This window comes from Scomber japonicus, chromosome 9 (assembly GCF_027409825.1).
Source record: "Scomber japonicus isolate fScoJap1 chromosome 9, fScoJap1.pri, whole genome shotgun sequence".
Lineage (NCBI taxonomy): Eukaryota > Metazoa > Chordata > Actinopteri > Scombriformes > Scombridae > Scomber > Scomber japonicus.
The window spans coordinates 5,706,025-5,711,330 of record NC_070586.1 but is presented as its reverse complement, the minus strand read 5'-3'; the positions used below and the strand labels follow the sequence as shown (position 1 = coordinate 5,711,330).

The 5,306-nt window shown below is 40.1% G+C and overlaps 1 long non-coding RNA gene across 1 annotated transcript; it reads left to right on the top strand.

Moving 5' to 3' along the window:
* The first annotated feature begins 4,298 nt into the window (after positions 1–4,298).
* On the top strand, positions 4,299–4,952 carry LOC128365513 (uncharacterized). The gene is made up of 4 exons (XR_008321808.1): positions 4,299–4,386; positions 4,480–4,572; positions 4,666–4,772; positions 4,921–4,952. It is a non-coding gene; the product is annotated as an uncharacterized LOC128365513 (long non-coding RNA).
* Positions 4,953–5,306: the final 354 nt, after the last annotated feature.

Here is a 5,306-nt window from a genome sequence, read left to right as displayed (position 1 = left end):
GAATGCTGTTGATGAACTGGAAAGAAAACTGCATGACTTTATGATTACCCAGTTAACTATCAAAATGAAACAGACAAGACAGACCAATTATAATCTAATAAAAAGCTTAAAAACCTGTGATGAAGAAATGGACACTTGTAAGAAATAAGAAGAGCTGTATTTTAATAAAAGCTTGGAATATAAACTTATTTTGCATTAAAACTGATGAAGGCTTTGAGACACATTGTTATTTCAGTATAAATAAATAAAAACGATACTCACTGGAACATAGACAATATACTATAACTTTAGTATTAGTGTTTTAAGAAAAGTTTTAGAGATAATGAAGTAAAAGTCCTGAATTTAAAGAGGAAAGCTTGGAATTAACTGTGTAAAATGCTCGAACACATGAAAGAGAAAGATACAAAGAAAACTGAGTTCCACCTCAGGTAAAGCTCAAACAGATGAACTATAAGAATGAGATTCACCAACAGTCATTCAGTGTGTTTGTTGCATGAACAGCTCTCGGTTTGCTTGAATCACATTTTTGATGCACAGTCCACTGAACTCTGCTTGACTCAGTGTTCTTTCTTTATTAATTGATAATACATGTTGTGGAGAACCGTAACTTTCAACTGGTCTAGTTAAAGGTTTTTTCTCCTGGCACTAAGAAAGAGAGGCACCTGGCTGCAGGCCTCCACTGTGAGGTCGCTTCCGGTGCAGGCTCCACTGTCAGGACGCCTCCACTGTCAGGACGGTCAGGACGGGAAGTACAGACTTTTTTGGGGGGCGGGGCAGGGGGGAGTGAGGACGTTTAAATGTCGATTTCATCTGCCATTTAAATCGAGGGACACCAGCAAATCAATCTATGTCCAGAGTAGCGGTGAGTTGCTGATTTTGCTTATACACAGAGTAAGTAAATGCATGGTTTCTTGAGTTCTTCATCAATACGTGTGTAACACTTACACACGTACACATGTACGTGTGCGTGTGTTCATGTGACTTTTTTGTCATTGTCTAATATAAACATTTTCTGGACTTACTCTTAGATAAGAAGATCTGCCGCTGCAATTTGAACTGCAGGAATGGGGGACATTATCATTGTCCTTTTTGTGACAAAACTGTTGTTAGAAGGACAGACATGCAGGCACACTTAAAGTCTCGTCCCATACAACCATCTTCCACCTCAGCTGCTGCCCAGTCCAAACAGAGTCAGGATTCATCCTTGCCCTCCCTGCAACCAAGTTCGTCTGCTGCATCCATTCCTCTGCTTCCACCAACCATAATATCCCCATCTCCAGACCTTCTTGTGCAACAGGATACAATCACATGTACTATTCCCTCTGCCCAATCAATTCAAACATCTACCATCTACTCCTCAGCAGACACACAGACATCGTCTTCTCCTTTGGTTTCCTCTTCTGTTGTACATACTTCCCAAGAGACTCAAGGTCCAAAATCCAAACTGAAACAGGTCCAATGTCCCCTCTGTTCAGTTACTTGTTTGAAGAGAAACTTGGCCAAACACATCCAGAGGAAGCACCCCAAGAAACCGAAGGATGTAACAGAAAGTGATAATTTAAAGAGTGTCTGTGTGGATGCCAAAAATGGGATCTCTGCAGTCCAAAAAGGAGGGCATGGCTTTTCAATCCCCATACATGTACAGAACAAAACCTGGGGTCGAGTACACAAGGTTCAGTGTGAGTTGGAAGAATGCAGGCAGTATTCCAAAATGGCATCACGAAGTGGATTAATTTTTACACACTATGAACACATCCGCTCTTTGCAATACTGTACAGACATAGCCACTGAAGAATGCCTTAGAGAAGATATTTTATCAGATATGGTGCACTTAAAATTTTTTGGTGACCCAAAAAAGTCAACCTGTATTAAAAGGCAAGAAAATGCACAGGCAGCACATGTCCCTCTCTGTGTTGAGGTGTCATTTGAGGAAAGCTCAAAGCACTTTTGTTTTTCAGTCCATGAGCCAACTTTACACTATTACAGTCGCCTTGGGAGGATATTTGTAACATACAATTCATCAGCAAACACATGGCATTGCCCTTGTGCCAAACCAAGGATGTCATGTGTCCACAAAAACATAAGCAAATGGCATTTATTTCAAACCAACCCGGATGTGTTCAGAACAGAGGAAACCAGCACCAGTACACCAAAAAAGCACCCAGATACTGTCTATCCACCATCAGCAGAAGTCTTCAAACGACTTGTACAGTATATATATGGACATAAAAAACTTCCAGCTTACCTGCCAGATGACGTTATAAAACCAAAAGCACTCACAGACTATGTCACAGAGTTGCAGCCAGCAGAGACAGTTTGTGCACTCTGTCCAGGACCTGTAAATCTTGAAGAGACATCAAGGATCTCCAGAAAGGCCAGGATAATCACCATGAATGGGGTAATTGAAAGTAAGTAATTTGTGTTTTGTCTGCTATTATGGTAGTTCGCAGAGTAACTAATGATATATTCATGATTTATTTACACCAGGTGTATCGACCTATTTCCAGCGATGTCCAGTGTGTGACATGACTTATAGGTACCAGGAATGGCAAGACGGTCTCCATAACTTTGATGACCATACAATATTGACCCTGGAACTTTGTGTATACCTGAGACTTAACCTACAGGTATGTACAGTGTATTTTTTATGACAAATACTTAAATATGTGTGTGGGTATATTTGTCTTTATGAATCTTACGTAACATGTTTTTTTTTGTTTTGTTTTTGCCTCTTCTGTAGAACAACGTCTCAGTATCCAAGGTAGTAAATGCAATCGAAGGCCTAAGAAAGGTGACAATTCCTGGCAGAGATGCAGTTCTGCATGCGTACTGCCACTTTGAGGCATTGACGAGCCATGACTACTCCTTTTCTTGTGTTTGCTGTGGCTAATATCCTCCAGTAGTTGTTATGGACTTACACAAAAAAGGAGTGTTCAACTTCCCTGGTAAGTCACAGTGTCTTGTGTGTTGGGAGGGAGTTATATCATAGTATTTTCAAAACTAGTTAAATGAATTACTGTTTTTCAGTGAGTGACATTAAAGATGCCCCAGAGAACTTCACTGGCGAAGTCAACATTGAAGAGTTCTGGGACTCTGTACAGCTGGAGATGATTTCTCGTGGCTTTGTCCAAAGTATGTACATATTAATGTTTCCTTAAATTAGTAATTACCCTGACTTAATGATGCAATGCACTGTAGCATATTAAGAATGTCACGTGTACTTTTCACAGGTCGTGCAAAGAACAGCTTCAGTGTAAGACCTAGTTATGAGTACTGAGGCCCATGGATAGGAAGGAACACACGTAAATTGGAGATGGCGTTAAACACAGAATTTGAAAAAGCATCCTCTGCAAAGTCCTCCACTGAAGCTGAAGTCAGCATGGTGTCAGAGGACCGGCTGGTGGATGAGCTCATGAAGCAGAAGGTAGAGTTGTTGTGTATGCATGTATGTTTGTTTGATTTGCATTGTGCAGTAACATCTTACTTTATTTCTTGTCTGTATTTCAAAAGGTTTCAACTGTGCGTAAACTGTGCAAGGCCTGTAATTTGGATGCAAAGGGATCGCGGATGGATCTGATTCTTAGACTTAGGCAAGAGATGAAGACACGACACCCATACGACAAGATATTCCAGAAAATCTGGGGAGCATCTGGTAAGGGTCACATTTAACTGCACGATAACTACCTACGATTAGCTACTTGCTCATTTATTATTATTATTATTTTTTTTCAATTTTCCATTGAAGGTGGGTGGTCAGTGATTCTCTGCCCACATGGTGTGGTGTACAGTTTGAAGTTTAACCTTCGTGCAGAGTCTCCACGAGATTTTGCTGAACTCCTTCTATCCTGGAAACATCTGCCAAATGTTACAGTTTATGACTTTGCTCGGGGTCTGGCAACTCATATCAACCTACGTTGGCCAACTGTGATACCTTTCAAACCACATGAAGGGAAATTGGCTGCATCGACACCACAGAACATCACAGCAGCTCAGCAGAACAAACTCAAGATCTCCCTACCATGGCTGACTGAAATGTTGCAGAATCCTGATAAAGATGGGCATCCATGCACTGGCTCCCCAGACCACTATGTCTTGTATGACAAATTCCATGAGGCCAATACCAAAGACCCACAGGAAGTGTTGAGGAGGATCAACCTGGTTCCAGAACTTCAGGGTTCATTGAATAGCCAGGTGGCCGAGCAACTTTTTTCATGTATGCGCAAAAACAAGTACTTCCTCAACAACATGGCATCCTCAACACACGTTTTTTTGATGAGAAACACAACAAAACGAATGCACAGCTTTTAGAAAAGCAACTACAGAGAGGACGTGAGTCACATCGTTTGCAAGACATCACACTGGACAAATTTGGACAAGCAGTATTTGGTAAAAAGTATTTTAAAAACATATGTTTTGTTTCTTTGTGGTAATTGGAAATATAATGCTTATGTTGCCTGATAATGATTTCTTAAACCTCAGGACCCCCAGCACCTGATATGCCTACACAGCATCATCCTGCAGTAGCTGGAACACCTCAGCAGCTCCATGTGCTCACCACTGACCCAAACACAGGTAGGTAGTATGTTTTTTTTGTTTTTTGTTTTTTTTAAATCAACACATAATAGTATCAGCAAGATTTTATGTTTTAATTCCTTTTTTTAATAGACAATAATGCCTGTGGACCACATTGTGAAATGATCACAAAAAGTGAGAATGTGAGACCATGCCGATCATCATGGACCTTCAAGCTTCATCCTGCCCAAGAGCAGCTGGTATGTATTCTTGAAAGAAACAGCTGTGTGATATATTAGTAGACAGATACGTGCTTCTCATCTTGACGCCCTACCACCCATGTTCCTATGTTTATAAATTTAAATATTATGCTTGCTATGATTTATTTATTTTTTCTTCAACAATCAGCTTAAATACGTATTGGACACTGACAACCTAGCGGGCGAGCTCATTGTAAAAACAGGAAAAAGTTGCCTGACCCGAGCTGACTTCTGGGGGCTTGGATTGAACAAGGAAATGGAATCAAGTGAGTTAACATTTGAACTCATTTTAATTGTGAGATAATCATGTTTGTATGTCATTGCCAAGTTTTTGTTTTTTGTTTGGTTTGCAGATAGGAAATGCGTGCTTTGAAGTTTTTGAGAAAATTGCTCAATCACAGGTATAAAACATAAATATTGTTTTCGTAATATACTTTTCCTTTTTATATTATATGGGTATTTGCTCACATTTTAAATGTATTACACAGGGGAAAACCATTTTTGTTGCTGACCTCTATGTTGTACCAACCTGGC